The following is a 10,202-nucleotide window of genomic DNA, read 5'->3' on the forward strand; positions in this document are numbered from 1 at the left end:
TCAGATCAACCTATGGCCCTCCTGCCACCCCAGCACCCCACCCTGACAAAGAGGGCCTCACAAGGGGAAAGTCACACAATGCCTAGCGCGTGAGCAGCAAAGAGGCCAACCCCCCCATCTCACCACTAGCCAAGCCAATGCTGTATTCCCAATGCTCAGGCAGCTCTGCTCCACACCCTTTACTGGTCTGAGGCAAATACCACAACCAAACCAAACAACATTGGACACTTTATTGAACACAAGCCGTCACTATGTCATCCTGTAATAGTCGAAGGCCTGAGGTCATCTGCCTTTGTGGCTAAAGAAGCAGAACTGAACTTCATCAAGAAATCAGAAATAACAGACATTGTCATCCTACAAAGAAATGGTATAGAGAGAGGAGCCACTGGTTTGCCTCTGGTTACAGAAGCTGGTAGTCCATCCACCAAACTACAGGTGTTGAAACAGGAAAGGGACTCAGGGTTATTGCTACTTTGATATAGAGCAGACGTACTCACTCCATAATTAATCAAAACAGGAACATTTTACATTTGGCTAGAATCAAAAAGAATATTATCTTAACAAGAGAAAATGTCCTCCTGCTTGCTCCCCTATGTCCCCCACTAGAATCCCCATACTTTAATGAAGATAGCTTCTCCATCCTGAAGGGGGAAATCAATAATTTCCAGGCCCAGGGACATGTACTAGTCTGTGGCGACCTAAATGCCAGAACTGGACAAGAACCTGACACCCTCAGCACACAGGGGGACAAACACCTACCTGGAAGTGACAGCATTCCCTCCCCGATATGCCCCCCTAGGCACAACTATGACAACATAACCAACAAAAACAGGTCACAACTCCTGCAGCTCTGTCGCACGTTGGATATGTACATAGTCAATAGTAGACTTCGAGGGGACTCCTATGGCTCCTATAGCTCATCTCTTGGCAGTAGTACTGTAGACTACTTTATCACTGACCTCAACCCAGAGTCTCTCAGAGCGTTCAGTCAGCCCACTGACACTCCTATCAGATCACAGCAAAATCACAGTCTACCTGAACAGAGTAATAATCATGAGGCATCAAAGCCAAAGGAATTGAGTAATATTAAGAAATGCTATAGATGGAAGGAATGTAGTGTGGAAACCTACCAAAAAAACAATTAGGCAACAACACATTCAATCCCTTCTAGACAACTTCCTAGACAAAACGTTCCACTGTAATAGTGAAGGTGTAAATTTGGCAGTAGAAAATGTTAACAGTATATTTGACCTCTCAGCTTCCATATCTAATCTAAAAATTTCAAACAGAAAACTGAAGAAAATGAACAACAATGACAAATGGTTTGATGAAGAATGCAACAACCTAAGAAAGATACTGAGAAACCTGTCCAACCAAAACATAGAGACCCAGAAAACCTAAGCCTTCACTATGGTGAATCACTAAAACAATGCAGAAATACACTATGGAAAAGAAGGAACAGCACGTCAGAAATCAGCTCAATGTAACTGAAGAATCCATAGACTCTAACCACTTCTGGGAAAATTGGAAAATACTGAACAAACAACACAAAGAATGTTCTATCCAAAATGGAAATGTATGGGTAAACCAATTCTCCAATCTTTTTGGCTTTATACCAAAGAACAATGCATTCGGAAAAGGAAAATGCAAGATATATATTTATTCTGAAARGCTCTTCGATAGATGGGTCGAAGWTGGAAGACTGGTTTGCCCAGCAGAGATCGRCATTGTCCTTTGAAGAATCTTTCTGGTTGTAGAGCGGATATGCTGAAGTACGTTGTCGTTCTTAGGAGATTGTTTGTCCTTTCTTAGGCCAGGTACATTTACAAAATAAAAACCCTCCAACCCAAAAAAACCTGTGGTGTTGATGGTATCCTCAATGAAATGATAAAATATACAGACAACAAATTCCAATTGGCTATACTAAAACTCTTTAACATCATCCTTAGCTCTGGCATCTTCCCCAAAATTTGGAACCAAGGACTGATCACCCCAATCCATAAAAGTTGAGACAAATTTGACCCCAATAACTACTGTGGGATATGCGTCAACAGCAATCTTGGGGAAATCCTCCGCATTATCATTAACAGCAGACTCGTACATTTCCTCAGTGAAAACAATGTACTGAGCAAATGTCAAATTGGCTTTTTACCAAATTATCGTATGACAGACCACGTATTCACTCTGCACACCCTAATTGACAAACAAACAAAACAAAGGCAAAGACTTCTCATGCTTTGTTGATTTCAAAGAAGCCTTCAACTCAATTTGGCATGAGGGTCTGCTATACAAATTGATGGAAAACATACAACATTCTAAAATCCATGTACACAAACAACAAGTGTGCGGGTAAAATAGTCAGAAAATACACACATTTCTTCCCACAGGGCCATGGGGTGAGACAGGGATGCAGCTTAAGCCCCACCCGCTTCAACATATATATCAACGAATTGGAAAGGGCACTAAAAAAGTCTGCAGCACCCGGCCTCACCCTACAAAATCTGAAGTCAAATGTCTACCGTTTGCTGATGATCTCGTGCTTTTGTCACCAACCAATGAGGGCCTACAGCAGCACCTAGATCTTCTACACAGATTCTGCCGGACCTGGGCCCTCACAGTAAATCTCAGTAAGATCAACATAATGGTGTTCCAAAAAAYGTCCATTTGCCAGGAACACAAATACAAATTCCATCTAGACACAGTTGCCCTAGAGCACACAAAAAACTATACATACCTTGGGCAAAACATCAGCGCCACAAGTAACTTCCACAAAGCTGTGAACAATCTGAGAGACAAGGCAAGAAGGGCATTCTATGCCATCAAAAGGAACATAAAATTTGACATGCCAATTAGGATCTGGCTAAAAATACTTGAATCAGTTATAGAACCCATTGACCTTTATGGTTGTGAGGTCTGGGGTCCGCTCACCAACCAAGAATTCACAAAATGGGACAAACACCAAATTGAGAATTCTGCAAAAATATCCTCAGTGTACAACGTAAACCCCCAAATAATGCGTGCAGAGCAGAATTAGGCTGATACCCGCTAATAATCAAAATCCAGAAAAGAGCCGTTAAATTCTACAACCACCTAAAAGGAAGTGATTCCTAAACCTTCCATAACAAAGCCATCACCTACAGAGAGATGAACCTGGAGAAGAGTSCCCTAAGCAAGCTGGTCCTGGTGCTCTGTTCACAAACACAAACAGACCCCACAGAGCCCCAGGACAGCAATACAATTAGACCCAACCAAATCATGAGAAAACAGAAAATAATTACTTGACACATTGGAAAGAATTAACAAAAAAACAGCAAACTAGAATTWTATTTGGCTCTAAACAGAGAGTACACAGTGGCAGAATACCTGACCACTGTGACTGACCCAAACTTAAGGAAAGCTCTGACTATGTACAGACTCAGTGATCATAGCCTTGCTATTGAGAAAGCCCGCCGTAGGCAGACCGGGTGGAGGTGGAAACTGAGCTGCACTTACTAACCTCCTAACAAATGTATGACCATATTAGAGACACATATTAGAGACACAGATCTACAAAGAACTCGGGGAAAAAACGATTTTATAAACTCCCATATCTACTGGGTGAAATACCACAGTGTGCATCACAGCAGCAAGATTTGTGACCTGTTGCCACAAGAAAAGGGCAACCAGTGAAGAACAAACARCATTGTAAATACAACCCATATTTATGTTTATTAATTTTCCCTTTTGTACTTTAACCATTTGTACATAGTTACAACACTGTATATATACATAATATGACATTTGTAATGTCTTTATTCTTTTGGAACTTTTGTGAGTGTTATGTTTACTGTTCATTTTTATTTCACTTTTGTATATTATCTACTTCACTTGCTTTGGCAATGTTAACATATGTTTCCCATGCCAATAAAGCCCATTGAATTGAGAGAATGGGGGTTTTATGATCCTCACCCAACAGGGCAACAAGACCTACAGGTAGTATGTATTTACAAGCCTGTCTGATTTTAGCCATCCTAACTCCATACACAARAGGYTTKAAAAGTGGCTGGCACATCASAAAMTACACTGARAAKATAGTYTGAAGTACAGTTGGAACATTTCTCATAGGCCTATCAAATCTACTCTGGAGCAGATTTAAGAAACAGCCGAAAGAGAAGTTGAGCAGTGAGGCCAGGTGAGGAGTACAGGTGCTGAAAGCTTTCTGTCTGGTCTCAATGGAAGATTTCAAACAAATAGACAGAATCTTAATATAATGAAAACAAAATAGTAATTAAAGGGACGGCGACAGACAAAACAACACCGTAGAGTCCATAGATGTTATTAACTGTTGTGTCTGAAGTTGAACAAGCAAGTTTCACTACCAGGTAGTTGTCACAGTACACTTTGCCTATAACGTTCCCACACAATTTCAAACGAATAGTTAAAGACAGTGTTATGATGAATTTTACAAAAGAGTACAACCATATTATACAAACTAAAATACCACACCTGTTGGGTGTCATGACGACATTATACTGTAGTGGATAACATATAGCAAGGTACCTGTCATAGGACATGACCGCTAAATTGCTGAATTCAATAGATCCATATGTGTATATACAAAAGATCTGTAGGTGACAGTACACAGTGGAAACTGAATGGGCATCTGAAACCAAATGAGTCATAAGAGCAGGAAACAAAGCAGTGCTCCATACAACTAATTCAACAAACAAACTGCACAGAAACAGATACATGGGTTCATGAAGGCTTCTCTCCATACATATAACCACAATAAGCACTGTGTTCGTAAATACTATGGAGATGTATAACACAGTTATTATAATGAAATAGAAGTACTTTAAGTGTCCACTGTCACTATATCCAGCTAGCATAAATGACGTGAATTGTGTTGAGTTCTCCATTTTCCTAATACTACCTATYGAAATATTTGTAGATATATTTGGTTCACAAGACAAGGYTAACAGTGTCTATCAMGTGAAACTATCAATCTCTTATTGATGTCTCATAAATCCTTCATTCTTWGATTTGCCATCGATTACCAAGACTCTTTGCATTATTGCCACGTTATTACTCTTCAAAGTGTTTAATCCCATAGGCATCCCCATGGAAAAACATTGTTACCTGTGGCTGCAATGGACATTGAGTASTCTATACAGCAAACTTCATTCATCCCTAGTGTAGTTCAATAATATGAATATATTGAATAACAAAMACAATTGACGCAATGTCTCAGCTACCAGTCTTTACTTCTCTGCTACACTTACAAACACTCCCATCATAGTGTGTGAATCAAACAGGAGGCTAGTCGTGCAGACCCATACGGTGGTAAAACTCCCAGGGATAAGTCATATATACATCTCCCCACCAGACCATGGATCAACCCCTGTGTCCACCCATCTCACTCTTTCTCCCACTTGCCTGTCTCCCCCTCTGATGTCCTTACTGTCTGAATATAAAAAGTACAAAAAACACCTAAAACAACAAAAACAGGATTTAAGTCTAAAAAAGGATGGAAGTCCGGATCACCTGGTATCTTTCTCCAGACTGCCGTGGTGTAGACATAGGCATATTGTATGTTCTGTGTCAGTGGGCTATTCCACATAAACTACTGTCACATCACTGACCTTTTATACCTTAAAAAAAAAAAAAACATTATGCAGCAGTTTGTTTACTCAAACTTCAATGCACTCATGGTCGATCCCCATTTTCCTTAGATCTGTTCATGTTCAAGTTTGTTTATTATATACACATGATGTACGTGGAGTACACAGTGCAACGAAATGCTTACTTGCAGGTTTACCTCTCAACAATGCAACACCAATAGGAAAGGAGTTATCTGAATAAAATAGTAAAAAAATAAAATCTCAATGTTAAAAAAATAGMATACAAATTTTGCTAAAATATCTACAAAAAGTCACTCAATTTAATTAAAGTAGGATATTTACACATGTGTAGGGGAATTGTGCAATAACAAATAGACATTGTGCAGTATTATAAATACAGTAGGAGTACAGTAGCAGCASTCATGGAGTGTGTGTGTAGCGTAGGTGTGTGTGTGTMTGAGTGTGTTTGTATGTTCGAGCCTTCGTGTGATTGAGTGCATGTGTGTTAAGGTGGAGTTCAGTAGTCTGATGGCTTGTGGGTAAAATCTTTCTATGAGCCTGGTGGTTCCGGGACCCAATGCTCCGGTTTCGTCTGCAAGATACATACAGTGCCTTGCAAAAGTATTCATCCCCCCTGGCGTTTTTCCTATTTTGTTGCATTACAACTTGTTATTTAAATGGATATTATGTAATGGACGTACAGTAGAAGTATTAGAAGTTTTGAATCCAGCGTTGTTTTGCGTGTCAGTTCATAAACCATGTGCCATGGAATCGGTACATCAAAAATCTCTTCCCAACTTGTCACGTTCGTTGGAATAAATGGACCAAGGCYCAGCATGCGTAGAGTTCCACATGTTTATTAAATGAAACTAACAAAAAATAAAAAATAAAGAGTAACGATATGCAACACAAATGCAGTGCTCACAGGCACTACACAAAAACAAGATCCCACAACCACAGTAGGGAAAGGCTGCCTAAAATATGATCCCCAATCAGAGACAACGATAGACAGCTGCCTCTGATTGGAACCATACCGGCAACATAGAAATACAAGAAACTAGAGTACACACCCTAGTCACACCCCGACCTAACCAAAATAGAGAATTAAAAGGCGCCCTAAGGTCAGGGCGTGAATAGTTATGCACACTCAAGTTTTTGTATTTTTTTCTCATTTCTTGTTTGTATCGCAATAAAAAATATTTTGCATCTTCAAAGTGGTATGCATGTTGTGTAATCAATTGATACAACCCCTCCCCCCCCCGAAAAAAACGATTTTAATTACAGGTTGTAAAGGCAAAAATAGGAAAAATGCTAAATACATTCGCAAGCCACTATATATTTATGCTGTATATATTTTTACTTAAGTATATTTATAACCAAATACTTTTAGACTTTTACTCAAGTAATATTTTACTGGGTGACTTTCACTTGAGTCAMTTTCTTTTAAGGTATATTTACTTTTACTCAAGTGTGACAATTGGGTACTTTTTCCACCTCTGCAAATTTGTTTATGTCCCTGTTAGTGAGCATTTCTCCTTTGAAAATATAATACATCCACCTGACAAATGTAGCATATCAACAAGTTGATTAAACATGATACTTACACATGTGCACCTTGTGCTGGGGGCAATTAAAGGCCACTCTAAAATGTGCAGTTTTGTCACACAACACAATGCCACATGTGTCTCAAGTTTGGAGGGAGCGTGCAATTCGCATGCTGACTGCAGGAATGTACACCAGACCTGTTGCCAGATAATTTTATGTTATTTTCTCTACCATAAGCCGCCTCAAGTCATTTTAGAAAATTTGGCGGTACGTCCAACTGYCCTCACAACCACAGACAACATGTAACCACACCATCCCAGGACCTCCACATCCGGCTTCTTCACCTGCTGGACCATCTGAGACCAGCCGATGAAACTGAGGAGTATTTATATCTGTAATATGGCACTTTTGTGGGGAAAACTCATTCTGATTGGCTGTACCAGGCTCCCCAGTGGGTGGGCCAGGCTCCCAAGTGGATGGGACAATGCCTTCTCAGTCATGTGAAATCCATAGATTAGGGCCTAAAACAGTTATTTCTATTGACTGATTTCCTTATATAAACTGTAACTCGGTAAAATCGTTGAAATTGTTGCATGCTGTGTCTATATTTTTGTTCAGTATAGATTATTTTCCATTCTCCTGATAACATAATTCATAGTCTAAATCAAAKAATATTATACTTTGCATCCTGCAGTGAAATGATTTATTTATGAAGTATGCTAAATCCATAATTCAGACGACCATTTCTAATCCATGATAATCTGTTTAAACTAAACTCCTCACTTGATTCTTATACTTGTGAGATTGCCATTTTTTTAAACGCCCGCTATAATGTGATATGCAAATGGCCACCAATAACTGGTATTCAAGGAAAACAGAGAGAGAAACAGTTACCATTTTGTAACACAGGCCCTCCAGCATTAAACAGGGCATGTCTAGCCYATGTTTATTGGCTAGCTACTTGGTGGTATGCGCTAGCCCTAGCTTTCAATAGGTGACGTGACTAGGTCTGAGACCTAGAAGTAGCCTTGTTGTTTCCCTTGCTCTGGAGCTTTTGTGGAGTGACAGGTGCTTCATGGGTGACATGCTTCATGGGTGACATTGTCGATYTGTTCATTGGGTCCCTGGTTTGCACCCAGATTGGGGCAAGGACAGTGACGAAAGTAACACTGTTACATTGATTCTCAGTTTGATGACTCAGTTGATCACTCAGTTGGTTTCTGCCTGGCTACTGTAGTTGCTGTGGAGGAGATCAGTGAGCGCAGTCGATGTGAAATGACTAACTAGTTAGCAGTGCGCGCTAGTAGCATTCAATCAATGACATCACTCGCTCTGGGATGTGGAAGTAGTTGTTTCCCTTCCTCTGCAAGGGCTGTGGATTTTGTTGATTGACAGGTAATGATGCTTCATGGGTAATGGTTGTCAATGTGTTCAGAGGGTTCCTGGTTGGAGATCAGTTTGGGGCAAGGTGAGAGACAGAAGCAACACTTTTATAGTACACATGGTCAGAGTGATATTCTTAAATAAAGATAGTAGTTTGGTAGGATAATGTAGCACATCAGAAGAGTACAGACTTAGGGTCAATACTACTGTTGGCTATTGTCATTCTGTTGAACACATTTAGGGCAGTAACTTGGAACAGCATTGTGTAAACCTCTGTCCATGTAAAGAACGGTTTAAATGAAAATGTATTGCACCACAAAATAATGTACAAACCAAAAAATGCATTTCTGGCACAGGCTTCTGGAAACGCAAATTAGATATAAAATAAACAAAAAAAAGTCACTGTCGGAAACAGTCTTTTGATGCTTTAATCTTCTTAGGAACTCTTACTCATTGGCCCTCCCACTGCCCCCCACACAGCTCACTTTCCAGCCCACTTTCCAGCTCACACTCTCAACACACTAGATCCCCTGAACGCAGCTCACTCTCCAGATCCCAATCATCTGTTCGCACACCTGTATGCCATTATCACACACTATTTAGTTCAGTCCTTTGTACCCCATCACTGTGAGGTATTGTTTGTTTTGTGACACCGTCTTTCAGAGCTTCAATCTAAACTTACTAAAAAGTGTGTGCCTCTGGCCTGGAGGGAAGCAAAAGTCATTCCGCTACACAAGAATAGTAAAGCACCCTTTACTGGCTGAGATAACAGACGAATCAACCTGTTACAACCCTTAGTAACATTTGGGGAAAAATGGTGTTTGACCGTATACAGTGCTATTTTACAGTAAATAAATGAACAACAGATGTTCAGCATGCTTATATGGAAGGGTGTTTTTCAACAAGCATGGCACTTACACAAATAACTGATGATTGTCTGAGAGAAATTGATAAAAAGATTGTGGGAGCTGTTTTGTTTGACATTATCAATCATAGTATGCTGCTGGAAAAACTTAAATGTTATGGCTTTACATCCATTGCTATATTGTTGATTGAGAGTCCAACAGATCACAGAGGGTGTTCTTTAATGGTAGCCTCTCCAACATAATCCAGGTAGAATCATGCATTCCCCAGGGCAGCTGTGTAGGCCCTTACTTTTTTCAATCTTTACTAATGACCTGCCACTAACTCTGAGTAAAGCCCATGTGTCTATGTCACGACTCCGACCGAGGCAGGCTTTCCTTCCCGTTCGGGTGGCGCTCGGCGGTCGTCGTCACCGGCCTATTAGCTGCCACTGATCCTTTTTCTCCCCTCCTTATGTGTTTATTGATTACACCTGTTTTCATTTGTTGGTAATTAGTTGGGCTTATCAGTCAGCCGGCCCGCCGGTTCTTTGTGCGGGATTATTAGTTGTTAGCGTGGTGTCTGTTTGTACTACGTGTCTACGTGGTTACTGGACTGCTTTCATTCCCCGTGTCTGGGTAGTTTTTTGTGAGCACCCAGTATATTAGAAGGTGACTTTATTTTCTCAGTGTTCATTAAAAGGGAACATTTGTTATTGCACCCTCTGCTTCCTGCGTTTGACTTCGCACTCCGACACCCAGTCCTTACAGTCTATGTATGCAGATGACTCAACACCATACACATCGTCTACTACAGCGAGTGAAATCACTC

General features: G+C 40.3%; 1 pseudogene; it reads right to left on the reverse strand.

The window, feature by feature from the left end:
- On the reverse strand, positions 1-4,898 carry LOC112071908 (olfactory receptor 11A1-like; annotated as a pseudogene).
- Positions 4,899-10,202: the final 5,304 nt, after the last annotated feature.

This window comes from Salvelinus sp. IW2-2015, unplaced genomic scaffold (assembly GCF_002910315.2).
Source record: "Salvelinus sp. IW2-2015 unplaced genomic scaffold, ASM291031v2 Un_scaffold1765, whole genome shotgun sequence".
Classification (NCBI taxonomy): Eukaryota; Metazoa; Chordata; class Actinopteri; order Salmoniformes; family Salmonidae; genus Salvelinus; species Salvelinus sp. IW2-2015.